The sequence below is a fragment of the Chlorocebus sabaeus genome, chromosome 5, assembly GCF_047675955.1.
Source record: "Chlorocebus sabaeus isolate Y175 chromosome 5, mChlSab1.0.hap1, whole genome shotgun sequence".
Taxonomy (NCBI): Eukaryota; Metazoa; Chordata; class Mammalia; order Primates; family Cercopithecidae; genus Chlorocebus; species Chlorocebus sabaeus.
The window spans coordinates 61066704-61082020 of record NC_132908.1 but is presented as its reverse complement, the minus strand read 5'-3'; positions in this window follow the sequence as shown (position 1 = coordinate 61082020).

Here is a 15317-nt window from a genome sequence, read left to right as displayed (position 1 = left end):
CCAGTAGATATTCATTTTAAAAAATTGGAAAGTACAGAAAAGTATAAAAGCAAAAAATAAGCAGAAACTCATATTCATGTCTGTTCCACTATGCCAATATTGTAGAGAAACTTTTTTAAGCTTAATGCATTTAACTGCAAAAATAAAGGCTAACTTATATCAAGTTTGTGTTGTGTTTTATCCTGGGCAATTTAGAATGTATATTACCATCTTAATCTTATGTTAGTAGTTGGCTAAATTTATAGATAAGGAAACTGGGGTTATGAAATCTCATAACTTAAGTACCTTTGGACAGTAATTCTTACTGGATGGAATAATCCAACTAAGGGAGGATTTTGTTTCAATTCTTGGTTCATGTGGTTCTGCATCAAATGACTATATATGAAAGGAGCTGGAGAAATATATTATTCCCCAACTATTTGTTTTGAGAGAGAGCCTCACTCTGTCACCCAGGCTGGAGTGCAGTGGCATGATCTCGGCTCACAGCGACCATTGCCTCCAGGGTTCAAGTGATTCTTCTGCCTCAGCCTCCCAAGTACCTGGGACTACAGGCGTGTGCCACCACACTGGGCTAATTTATGTATTTTTAGTAGAGACAGGGTTTCACCATATTGGTCAGGCTGGTCTCGAACTACTGACCTTGTGATCCGCATGCCTAGGCCTCCAAAAGCGCTGGGATAACAGGCGTGAGCCACGACGCCCCAGTCATATTTGTCTTCAATCTTCAAAAATTAACTCATTGCTACTGCTCATACCCAAGCATATCATGTATCTACCACTTCCGTGTGATGATAAAAGTTGCTCTGCACCCCCAACCTATGACTTTGTGGGCCAGGTGACACTCAGTTCATGATGGGCATCTCAGGTTGCATGGCAACGTGGTGATTTATGGTCAAGCATTCAGTCTTTACCAAGGCCAAGTAGCAGGCTAATAGTTGTTGTTGAAAGGAGCGTGGTTGTCTGGGAATGATGGCAGAGACTCCTCCAAAATACTAAAAGCTTGTACTGTGATTCACCTATAGGGGCTTGCCAAAGACTCCAAACGACTGCCCTATCAGCTGCTGATACTTCAAGCACAATTGGCTCTGTGGGATCATATGGCCCAAGGGGCAGAGCAGCTTGCACAGCAGCTTGGAGCTATTGTAGGTTTGTGGGGCCTTTCCATTTTCTTATCACACTCAAACCATTCAATAGTTTAAAAAAGGAAAATTCCTTTGAGAAATGAAAATCCCAAGACTGAGGATCATTCTAAAACAGGATAGAAAATAATGCCTATTGTCAAATTACTATATTAATTTATACATATTTCCCTGAGACAGTTTTTTTTCTAATCAGTAAAATGGTGATACTATTACTTGTAAGATACAGACAATAAAACAGAAACTACTCAGCAATCATTTGACAATATTTGAAGGTTAGGATGTACACTGCAGTCTGATAGCTGTTTTGAATGCAACAAAGTAAAATACAAACGTGGTCTGATCCTCTGCAGAGTTTACACACAATAACTAGCATTACTTGTATCATCTTTAGTTTACTCTTGTTCTAGAAACAGTTATTACAAACAAGTATATAGAAACAGAAAAATCTTGTGCAGAAAATGGATGGTTGAAAGGAAAACATTTCTTCTCTAATTGTTACCCTTCCGACTTTTCACATGGATTTGTCTTATAAGCCAGTTTCAGTGACAGCAAAGTGGTAGTGATAAGGGAAGGCTCTCATCTAAAGCTTTACAAGTTTGCAGGAATAAACCAATGTGCTGTCTTGACTACTGTTGCCAGGGGTACATTGTGCTCATGTTAAATTTCTTTTAGAATCTATTGCCTAGCACCTGGGAATATAGTTGCCAAGTAGTGTAAGCACTCCAACCCCAAGATGATGCTGTAGAGAAAGAGCAGCCCCTATTTCTGGCAGACAAAAATAATTGTAAACGAAATAACCTTGATGTACTATTAGTTGATATGAAAATTATTCTTGACATAGAAGACTGAGAATAGAAAAGTCATTCGGTATGTGCGGTGTCAGATTTGGAATAAATACGTGCCAACAACATACTTCTTCCACATCCTAGTGACAATTTAAACAAGGGATAAATACTACTACTTACCTCTCCATTCTGTACAGAGCTGAGGCAGTAGGGGTGGAATGGAGGGGAGTGGGGATTGTTAATTGCTACATTTGGCCAGTTTTGCACTGGACTCTGTGATATTCGATAACTTCTAGTATAGCATTATGGTAAAGATAATAGACCAGAAGCAGTCAAACTCAGGTTTGAATCCTGACTTTTATTGTTTTGTTTTGAAACAGTCTGTCTTTGTCACCCAGGCTGGAGTGCGGTGGCATGATCTCAGCTCACTGCAACCTCTGCCTCCCAGGTTCAAGCAATTCTGCCTCCACCTCCTGAGTAGCTGGGACTACAGGCACATATTACCACATCCAGCTAACTTTTGTGTTTTTAGTAGAGACAGGGTTTCACCATGTTGACCAGGCTGGTCTCGAACTCCTGACCTCAGGTGATCCATCCACCTTGGCCTCCTAAAGTACTATGATTATAGCCGTGAGTCACCGTGCCCGGCCTGAATCCTGACTTTTTGACCTAGGGCAATTTAACAAAATTTTCAGAATCTGTTTCTCTATATTTCATGGAGCAATAAAAGTGTCTTTCTCACAACATTGTGGTGAAGCATAAAATGCAAAAGAACAAAGCAGCATAGAATATTAAACTCAATGCCTGATACATAATCAATGATGCATACATTAGTACTATTAGAGTCAGGTGTTGCTATGTCTGACAATATCTGCAGATGTTCTTTACTAGAACGTGAAGAAGGAACAAAAATCTGATATTTTTTAACTGCATCTTGTCTGGAGTCTCAATCAGACCTCATGTATTTCCAACTTATTTTACTATGTGAGGGATTTCTGTTTTTATTTTCTCAAGACTTGAGAATTAATATGTATATACATATATCTCAGGTGAAGGTATGTGTCTGTAGCATTGCATACATTAAGTATATAGCATGATGGAAAAGTTGATATATTACTACAAAAATAGTACAATGTGAATGTCTTCAAGCTTTCTCCATTCACCAGTTGTAACTAGGCCTCTGACTTTACTCTCCCGTATAAGCTCCACTCAGACCAGCATACTTTCTGTTTTGAGAACTAAGCAAGGTGATTGAGCGATGATTGAAATGATGTTCTTGATCTCTAGAAATCCATGTGCTAGAAGAAGTGAGGGAGGACACAGATAACACACACTTAGCCCATAAATTAATACAGTAAATCCAGAGATTCATTGGTTTAAAGAAATACATGGGATGGAGGATGAGCAGGTGATGCTTTAGTGTGGCTACTTGGAGAAAACTTTCTTCAGGAGGTGATACTTGAGGTGAGGAGGGTACTGTCTTACTTAGGTGTTCCATTCGACATTGTTCATGGGGATTGTGAGTCAGAAATGGGGAATGGAGAGTAGGAAAGAGGCGCAGGCCAGGGACTGCGAAGTGTTTACATAGCAGGCAGTAAATGCAGAGGCACTGGAGAGAATGATGCTGGAGTCACTGAGACATAGGAGAGCAATACCAAGAAGAAAAGGAGGAATAAAAGCATTACTTCAGACCTTGTGCCCTTTTACAGCATTTCAGAACCACAAGTAAAATGCATGAGCTATTTTGAAATTGTTTGACCTTTTTTGCTTTCCACAATAGTGACATTTGTTAAATTAGGAATGCGGGACCGGGAATCAGCTGATTAGGTTGATACTGGCTGAGATATGTCCTACCCCTGTAACCTCATTTTTCTCAGCTGTCAATTGGGGAAATGATAAACATTCAATAGCATTATCCTGAAAATTAGTTAATATTTGTAAAATGCTTTAGAAAGTGTTGGAAACATACTAATTACTAATTAATAATTAGCTATTATTTAATTGTTAATATTAAAATATTTTGCATTTATGAATGCAATTTCTCTGTAAAATCAATTGCTTTTACCAGACAGTGTCCGTGGGGGAATAAACATTTTTTCTTGATTAGAATTCTCCTAAAAAATTGTTCCCAAGTTTCACAGAGCTGTCCTAAATACCCTGCAACACACCCAGTCATCAATTGTACATAATTTGATCACATAAGAACCAGCATCATTTGGTTTATAAACACAAATACTCAATCGTGAGTTATAAAGCTAAAGGGAGAAGAAACTAATTAACAACTCCATGAATGCAAAGGGATGTAAGAACAAGGCAAAACAAAGGGTTTGATGATCTGTGTCTTAAAGGTGGTGTTTTTCTTTTTAAATAATGGAGTTTTATTTTAATTCTTTCACACTTTGTAATCCCAATTAGACTTTTTGTGAGTACTGTATATTCAATCCCTTATACATTTATTTAATACCTAGTGTTTTTCAAACCCTGTAGACGCAGAAGTGATAAACTGATGAATCTTTATCCTCTAGGAGTCCTAGCTTTTCCAGGAAAACACACACACACACACATTAATGATGTCACAATGTGATTAATCTGTTGTAAAAATATGAATAAAAAGTTCTGAGAACACAGAGGTACGAACAATTAATACACTTTAGCAGCGAAGGAGGCATGTAAGTTTGGCCTTGAAAGTGGGTCAGGTAAAAATTCCCAGTGCAGAAGGAAAGGTGAAAACATTTCAGACAGGAGGCTCAACATGAGCTAAGGCCTGGAAGGACCTAAACTGGGGAAAAGACTGATGTGAGTGAGGGAAGTGAAAGGAATGGTCAGATTGCTAAATGTCCTCTTTGCTGTGCCAGGGACATTGAACTTTGTCCTCTTCATCTAGGAGAGCCATTAAATGGTTTTGAGGAAGAGCAGGTCATGTATACAATCATCTAAAACAATTATTCTGAACATTCCTGTCCAGAAAGTACAGGATAGGCATGGGAACTTTTTCTAGCCAACGGTATAAATTTTCCTGGGAGCGGTGATATCAAGTACGATTCGAGTTGTCTTTCATAGCTACTGTGTAAGATGTTTTGCACATTTTCACTTTATCTAAACTTCATCTTTTGTCTGAAACTATTAAACAGGCATCAGCATCATCATTATCACTCAGATAACAAACTCTATATATCATCCATTTTCCAGTCTGGATTCTGAACAACCTGAACTAGAACAAAGAATACACAGGGAAGCTTAAATAGCTCTTTGGTGACCATGAAGGCTGTATAAGATCAAAGGAGATCACATTAACTCTGTTAGCCAGATGAACTTGCTGCTACTTTAACCACAAGTTAGACTGTTGGACTCACCCAGTCCCAAGCAACTCAGGGCCACGGTAGCAGGCCTAATCATGTGGAAAGGGTCTAACTAGGTAAGAAAGCTTGAAGGACCACTGGACATGGGGACTTGAACCCCAAGAGGAAGTAGTGCAATGTGGAGCTGAATATCCCATCTTTCACAAATTTACCTATGTGATTGTCATGCCAGATTCCCTGAGATGTAGAAGGTAAAGACATCTACCCAGAAGGATCACAACAGTCAATTTTCCTATAGCTGAAAATAAATAAAATGCAAGGGGAAGAAGCATCCCCACTGTGACACTCTTTGAACCCAGTTAGTCATTATGGATCCCATGTTGTGTCCATTACACCCCATTGACCTTAAAACTGGGTCATTGATTCTCATTCTCCTCCTCCCTCACTCCCAAACAGCAACATTGAGATCAAACCAGAGATTTCTGGCTAATGGACAGTGGAGTTGATTTTTGAGTGATGAATGACAACTTCTGGAACACTGTTCCAATGCAGGCATTAAGCTAAGCATGCTGGGTGGAGGAGAATGTGCTGTGGTCTTTCTTTAAAAACTGAGTGAAAGCTGCCAGTGAACATTAGCTGCATCCAAGTGGGAGAGCCGCTGTGCAGCCAGCTGTGTTTTTCATAGAGGGATTTTGATGATTCTACTTAAAACACACACACACACACACACACACACAACTTTCCAACATCAGTGGTGTTGTATTTTTAAAATTAAAAAATATGGTATTCTATGTGGATTTCACTATTTGATGGGCCAGGAGGATCAAATTATATCATCAATGATGTCTCCATTACATCACCTGGGGAGTGAATCAAAAGGAGAACTGTTCTTCTTTCTACATAATTATATACCTCTATGTAGATCTTGTGCTGCCTTTGCTGAGAAAATGGTGTTCGTTTTTTTAACTTAGCCGCACAGTGAACTTGGTGAATGTGTGCAATAAAAGAGGTTCCTATTTTGAGCTGCTTCTTAACTAAGAATATTTGATACTACTGCACCTACATAGTCTTTAACACACTGACATTATGTAAATTAAATATGTTAATCCCCACCTCTGTGCAGTCTTCTTCCATTTGAACTTTTATCCCCTTTTGTTACCAGAAAGGAGAAACAAAAAGGAAAAAAAAAGATGTAAGAAAAGACTCCTGCCAAAAATAATAGCTATGTTCAATGTTTTCCTTGTTTCTTATTGTTTAAAATGTGCTTTTCCTGCCAAGGTCCCATTTAAGTGCATTACCTCTACATGCTAATAGACTAATTAAAATATGAATAAATAAAAAATTTCCTTTGAACTTTTTTCCCCCTTTTTTGGTGAAGTTAAAGTTGAGTTTTCTGAACTAGGATTAATCAAGAAGATATTTTTTACTTCATTGTTTTCCTGCTGGAAAAAATATCAACTCCCACTCCTGTCTTCAGTATGAATCTAAGACTGGATAGTGCTCCATGAAAGTAAAACACAAATGTTAGTTAAGGTCAAGAAGCCTATGTTTGAGTCTTGGTTGCACGCTCTTAGTTTCAGTATTTCAACTTCTCTCAACCATCATTTCCTTATATATAAATAACTCCCATGGATATAAATTTACTCTATCTTAACAGGGAATTACAAAGACAATAGAGGTTTTGACAAAGACTCCTTTGCATCTGTCTATCCCTGGTGTACAAGAATTACATCTGAATCATTTAATCATTTAGCTCAGGCCCAAAGCATAATAGGACTTGAGAAAATGTTCATCATGTAAATATAGTTTTGTGGATGTAGAGTAGACAAGGTTGTGGGATTGGAAGATGCAGATCCAACATATAACTAGAAGGATTTTGGGCAAACTATTTGTCCTTGGTGTCATAGAGAAAGATGGGAAGGCAAATAGTGTGTAAGATGTGACATAATAAACTGGATTTATAAAAGATACCACTGTTATCTAAATGCAGATACATGGATTTTATAACTATTGAGTGTTTAGTAATTACCTAAGAGCACACTGTCCTCTCTACTTAGAGTTAATGCTGAAAATGTCATTAAAAACTGGACAGATTACACATTAACTCAAATGAATCATTACGGGGGAAGAAACTTTGTTGTTTTTTCTGGGTGAGAGGTATCAGCTTGTTTAATGTTTTTTTTTTTTAAAAAAATGTTTATTTCAATAGCTTTTGGTGTACAGGTGATTTTTTTGTTATATGGATGAATTATATAGTAGTGAATACTGAGATTTTAGTGCATTCGTAACCTGAGTACTTTGCACCTAATGTGTAATTTTCTATCCTCAGCCCCTCCCACCTTCTACCTTCTGAGTCTTTAAGGTTCATTATATCACTTTGCTTATTCATAGCTTAGCTCTTCTTTATGAGTGAGAACATGTGGTTTTTTGTTTTCTACTCCTGTGTTAGTCAACTTAGAATAATGGCCTCTAGCTCCATCCAAGTTGCTGCAAGAGACTTTATTTCATTCCTTTTAATGACTGAGTAGTATTTCATGGTACATATATACCACCTTTTCTTTATCCACTCATTAGCCAATGGGCACCTAGGTTGGATCCACATCTTTGCAATTCTGAATTCTGCCCTTATTAACATATGTGTGCAAGTGTCTGTATAATGACTTATTTTCCTTTGGGTAGTGGAATTGCTGGATTGAATGGTATATCTACTTTTAGCTATTTAAGGAACCTCCATACTCTTTTCCAGAGATTATACTAATTTACATTTCCACCAGCAGTATGTAAGTGTTCCCTTTTCCCCACATCCACACTAACATCTATTGTCTTTCAAAATAATGTTATTTCTTGCAGGAGTAAGGTGGCACCTCATGATGGTTTTAATTTGCATTTCCCTGATTAGTGATGTTGAGCATGTTTTCATATGTTTGTTGGCCATTTGGATATCTTCTTTTGAAAAATATTCATGTCCTTTGCCCACTTATGGGTGGGATTATCCCCATTGTCTTGGGGATTAACATTTGGTTCCTCATTACTTATGCACATTTCCGCAGCCAGTTTGAATTTCTCCTCAGAAAATGGGATTTTCTTTTCTATCACATTGTCAGGCTGCAAATTTTACAAACTTTCATTCTCTGTTTCCCTTATAAAACTGAATGCCTTTAACAGCACCCAAGTCACCTCTTGAATGCTTTGCAGCTTAGAAATTTCTTCTGCCAGATACCTTAAATCATCTCTCTTAAGTTCAAAGTTCCACAAATCTTTAGGGCAGGGGCAAAATGCTGCCAGTCTCTTTACTCAAACATAACAAGAGTCACCTTTGCTCCAGTTCCCAACAAGTTTCTCATCTCCATCTGAGACCACCTCAGCCTGGACCTTATTGTTCGTATCACTATAAGCATTTTTGTCAGTCATTCAAGTCTCTAGGAAGTTCCAAACTTTTCCAAATTTCCCTATCTTCTGAGCCTTCCAATCTGTTTCACCCTCTGCCTGTTACCCAGTTCCAAAGCTGCTTCCACATTTTGATGTATCTTTTCAGCAACACCCCACTCTACTGGTACCAATTCACTGTATTAGTCCGCTTTCACACTTCTAATAAAAACATACCCAAGACTGGGCAATTTACAAAAGAAAGAGGTTTAGTGGTCTTACAGTTCCACATGGCTGGGGAGGTCTCACAATCAGGATGGAAGGTGAAAGGCACATCTCAGATGGCAGAAGACAAGAGAAGAGAATGAGAACCAAGCAAAGTGGGTTTTCTCTTATCAAATCATCAGATCTCATGAGACTCATTCACTATCATAACAGTGCAGGAAAGACTCACCCCCATAATTTAATCACTCCCCACTTGGTTCCTCCCATGACATATGGGAATTATTGGAGTTACAATTCGAAATGAGATTTGGGTGAGGACACAGGCAAACCTTTTTTTTTCTTAAAAAAGATGAACGCATAAAAATTGGAAGCAATATCATGAAACTTCATAGGTTAGGAAGCCTTGGGCAAGCATCTAGTGAATTGATACTCTGTCCAGAGCCTGGACCAGAAAGATCTTCCTTTCTTCTGACCCTCTCACAGCCCTAATATCTTTTAGAAATACAGGTCCTACAGATTTTATCCTATGACGTGTGATCTTTTTCACACAGTGTCATTTGGAAATTGAGTTTGAGGTAACATGATTGCAGCTGCATAATTTCACTAAAAAGCAGAATAGATCCTCTTCCAGCAACATATTTCTCATTCCTTGAGATGGTTAGGATCCTAAGAAAGGGATTTGTGGCACATTTGTAAGTTTTAAACAAACGTCTTTTCCAAGCTGTACTGCAACTCATTTCCATCCTTGTGGTTAACCAGGAGAACAACAACAACAAAAAAAATGGCTGGAATTCAGTCTATTGTTCCTGAGAATGGAAGAGGGATTCAAAGTGTCAACTCTTGGGCTCTGAAATCAAATTTGACAGTTTTATGATAGTTGCTGGTATAAAAGTGTAAAAACCAATCATTCTTACACCAAGCTCCAAATAGTATTAAACCTTTTTAATGACTCATATACCCAATATTCACTTATTCACCAAATATTTGAGTGATTATTTAGTCACAATGCCAAACAATGGGGATGTGTTTGTCAGTTAAAACAGCTAGGGTTCGTGGTGTCAGGGAGCTTGCAGTCCGGTAGAAGAGACAGATCAAGTACGGAAACAATTCATTACATAATTACACATTACATATTCTATGGAGGAATCATAGAAGGCCAGGCTCAGTGGCTCATGCCTGTAATCCCAACACTTTTGGAGGCCTAGGCAAGCAGATAACTTGGGGTCAGGAGTTTGAGATGACCCCAGCCAATATGTGAAACCCCATCTGTACCAAAAAATACAAAAAAAAAAAAGTTGGGTGTGGTGGCACATACCTGTGGTCCCAGCTACTTGCGGGGCTGAGGTAGGAGAACTGCTTGAACCTAGGGGTTAAGGCTGCAGTGAGCCAAGACCCTGTCTCAAAAAAAAAAAAAAAAAAAATGCGGTGAGAATAACAAGAGGAACCTACTTATATCCAGAGTAATGTTTACAACTGTGAACTAAAAATTAAAAAATCAAACTTTATTTTTGAGACAAGATCTCACTCTGTCACCCAGGCTGGGGTATAGTGACACTATTATAGCTCACTGCAACCTCAGACTCCTGGGCTCAAGTGATCCTCTTCAGCTTCCCTAGTAAGTGGAACCATGAGCTCATACCACCATGCCCAGCTTGTGCTCTCACGTATTAAATATATATAAATTATATATATTAAATATATATAAATTATATATATTAAATATATATAATCATATATATAATTATATATAATTACATGTAATAAATTATATATTAAATATAGTATATACTTATATATTATATATATTTTATATATTAAAAATATTAATATATGATATGTTAAATATTAAATATAAATATAATTTATATATAATTATGTTAAATATAATTATATATAATTTATAATATATGATATGTATTAAATATTATATATGTATTAAATATAATTATAATATATAATTTATATTATATATGTATTAAATATAATTATATATAATTTATTATATATGTATTAAATATAATTATAATTATATATCAAATATATGTAATTATATCAAATATATGATTATATCAAATATGTAATTATATCAAATATATGATTATATCAAATATGTAATTATATCAAATATATGATTATATCAAATATGTAATTATATCAAATATATGATTATATCAAAATATGATATCAAATATGTAATTATATCAAAAATATGATTACATCAAATATGTGATTACATCAAATATGTGATTATATCAAATATGTGATTACAGCAAATATATATAATTATATATATAATTTAGAGATGAGGTCTTGCTATGTCGCTCAGGCTGTTCTCCAACTCCTGAACTCAACTGATTTTCCCACCTCTGCCTTCCAAAGTTCTGGAATTACAAGTGTGAGCCCTTGTGCCCAGTCTAAAAAGTCAAGCTTTTGACAAGGGTAATGGAAGAGGTTCCAGGCAGATAAAACATAATGTGCAGAGGTCCTGTGGTGAGAATCTTACATGGAGAGTTGTTGAGTTTCCTGTCACGACTTGATGGCTTTCTACTCTGCTGCTATACTCCTTCTGAGACAAACTAATTATCTCACAGATACTACAAAGTCAGCACCACCAAAATAAATGTTTTATTTTCTTCAGTCCTAAATATCCTCCTCCATTCTCTTAACTTTCTTTCTAGTTCACCCTCATGCCTAATTAGTAACCAAAGTTCATCAGTTCATCCTTAGATTTTGTTCCCTATATATTTCCCACCTTCTTGCCTTATTTTCCTTTTCCTCTTACTCTTCTTTTTCCCTCCACTGCTTCCTCTCTCCTTCAGATTTTCATCTTTTTCCTTGTGCTATCATCTAGCTTTTAATCTGGCATTTCTTTTTATCGCCTCAATAATTTCTATGTATTCCAAATCTGGTCATGTCACATCCTGCATAAACCTCTGTTGACTTCTCATTGCCGCAGGAGAAAGTATAAGTTCTTATTGGAGTAGATAAAAAACTTGATCTATCTGGAGCCAGAACGTTTTTCTTGACTTTTTTCCTAATAATACTCTAGTCTGTAATTTATTAGTATATTTTATAAATATCTTCTAGCCATTTAAATAGAGAAGGCTGTTGTAATGTTATTCTGCCTTTGCACACGATGTCCCTGTGGCCTAGAAATTAGCCTACTTTGTGGACTAGTGCTACTTCTCATCACATTTTGGGCCCTCTTTCACATGTTGAGTTCAACACTTGAAGGTTAAGTCTATCATTGCAGTTAGCACAATGGACTCTGTTTATATGTTTTTGGTTCATGGTTATCCTTTGGGGTCCAGGGATTTTCCTTTCATTACTGCATCTTCTAACCACATAAACACATCTGGTATAGAGTGAGTTCATGAAATCGTGAGTACAGAAACTGTCAGTGAACTAGAAGTCTCTTTAAAGAGCTGGGTTTTTTTTTTTTTTTCCTTGTTATTCAGAAGACTTTAAAATAAATGCCACAGGTGTTTCCACCATAGAGAATCATGACCTTGCTGAAACTTCAAGTCATCATTGGAGAGAACAAGTTAAATTGAGAAGAATGTACCTGAAGTCAACAAGCAGAACGTCTTTATGTTTAAAGAGCTGTTTCTTTCCACTCAGTTTGATGAGAACAGGGATTGACATTCTCTGTCTATCCAAAAAACAGACTTTGAAATATCAGATTTTATTGATTGCTCCGTAAGCTGTTACAGCAACAGGCCAGAAAAAGAAAGTTTTGGAGGGATATAGATGGCGAAGATTTGGTTTTTGACCGACTGACTCTATTTAGTCAATATCTTTCAAGAATGCATTATATTTGTTGAACCTATCACACTCTGACTTCTGTAAAAAGGAAAGAGTGTTTTAATTTGTCTCTCTTGAGGGCATATGAACTGCAGGTTAGGTTGAGGGCAGGCAAAGGAAAGCAAAGTGAAGAAAAAAATAAAATTTATTCATATATGAGACCCTCAAGAGCAATGATTTTCAACTTAAGAGTGATTTTGCTCACCAGGGGATACTTGGCAAAATCAAGAGGCACTCTTGTGCTACTGGCATCTAGAGGGTGGAGGTCAGGGCTGCTATTTAACATTTTACAATTCACAGGACAGCTCTTCTCAACAGAATAATTCAGCATGAAATGTCAATAGTGGTGAGGTTAAGAAACCTTGTTTTATAGTCAGTAGCACTAATTGATCCAGTAACCTTAAAACAGTCATTTACAATGTTAGGACCTCCTTTAACTCATCTGGAAAAGAAAAAAGGTTGGACCAGATCATCATTAAGTTTTCCATGTTTGGTGTTATATGAGCCTTAATCCTAATACGGGATAGAAACTTCAAGACAATATTAGACAGCAACAATTTGAATATGACACCTGGCAAAGGTGAGAATGTTACTCCATAGACTTGAATCAGTTGTTTTAAAATATATAGTTGGTATAAAAGGTATCATACAGATTTTTTGTTTTGCAAATATTGAGAGTTGACCTTCAGAAAGTTTTATTGATCTTTGAAATTCTCACTTGAGAAGAAAGACTGCAGCAAAATGAAGATGTACCAAATAGAATCTAAGGCTCTTTAGAGCTGCTTTTTCTATAGATTCTAAATGACCAAAGTTCCTGTGAAAGGCTGTTTTACGTGAGACTATAGCAGTGTGTGCCACTGATAAAGACAGACTCCGGGACATGGCAATGGTTTGCTGAATGATTGAAAGAAGGTGTTCATGTGGACAATTTACTCTGTTTTCAGTTTCAAATGTTAGTTTTATGCTTCCCTTCATCCTGCCAACGGTGTAATAACTGACCCCGATTCACAGCTAGAATCTCTCTATACTGACAAAAGTGCATCTTGGGATAAATGGCCTTCCATTGCTAGGTTAGAAAGTGCAGTGTGGAAAAGAGATAAGAAAGAACAGGCGGGAGAGATACCTGCTGACTTTCTCTCAATCCTCCTAAGCCTAGAAATGAGAAGAAATTGACTTTCTGTTTTGGTTATCTATTGTGGTATAACAAAGTACACCAAAACTTGGTGGCTTCAATCATTACATTGTTGTAGTTAGATCTCTGTATTTTTGGGGTCAGCACACATCAGGGGCCACCTGTCTCTAATCCATAAAGTCTTAGGTCTTGTGCAAGCTAGAATGGCTTGAATATCCTGTTGGCATCTGTTTGCCTCTCTCTGCCTCTCTCTGCCTCTCTCCGTCTCTCTCAGTCTCTCTGCATTTCTCTCTCCTCTCTCCCTCTCCCATATAACCTCTCAATGTTGCTAGTTTGGATTTTCTTGCCACACAGCAAGCAGGCTCAGCATTTACAAATCTCTTCCCCATGTTCTCTTGCTGCTCCAAGAGAACAAGAGAGAACCTACCAGTCTTCTTCAAAGCTAGACAGAGAACTGGCATACAACATTTCTGATGTATTCTATTTGTCAGTGCAGTCACAGGCCAGCTCAGATGCAAAGAGAGGTGAGATATACCCCATCTGTCAATGAGAGAAGTGTCAACATTTGTGTGACCATTTTTAATCTGCCACATTCTATCTTGAAATTAATCCTTCTATAAAAATGCCAAGTGTACATTCTAAATTCTCTGAGAGCATCACTGTTTCACAGGGTTGGGTAAGGGAGAAGTGAAAAGAAAAGAATTATGAAGAAAAAGCTGCCTATATGAGACTAATTTTATTTAAATTGTTTAATTTGTTTTAAAATCAACATCCATAATGTGAGCTCCTGCAGCTGAATTAGACTTCTTTTCTGCTCCTACAGCAGTATTTGTATAAGCATGACTTTTGCAATCTGTTTTTGTCTTGCTTTTTCTTAAAGACCCAGAATGGTGAATGTAACTTCTGAAAATTATCAATCAGCCACTAATTGAAAATTTTCATAAGTTACTTTCATCATTCTGAGTCTCAATTTCCTTATCTATAACACGGTGATATTAGTACCTCCTCCATGAGATGACATGTGATAAAGATATTTGGAACGGCTACTGTTGGACATGGCAAAAACCCCACGAGAATTTGCTGAATGAATTTGCAGCTTCTCAAGTTAAGGGCCACATTCGCAGTCTCCATGTGTTTTGTGGGAGGAGGATGATTAGATATGTGTGAATGAAATAAACCTTTTGGTGGCTTAAATGAATTAGCAGGGAAAGGCATCTTACCCACTTTTTAAACTCTGTTTTGCCTTGTTGATATTATCTATCCCCATTTTATAAATGATCATTTTGTGTGCTATGGCTACTAAATTTCTCTCACCAGTGCCGACTTTTCCTTGTAACTCCACACTGATGCATGATTAGTTGTACAAAATATCTTCAAACACTACACATCCAATATTCGATTCATGTCATGAAGTTGTTTATTTGAGATGGAGTCTCACTCTTTCTTGCCCAGGCTGGAGTACGGTGGCACAATCTCAGTTCACTGGAACCCCAGCCTCCCGGGTGCAAGTGATTCTCCTGCCTCAGCCTCCTGAGTAGCTGGGATTACAGGCGCCTGCCACCAC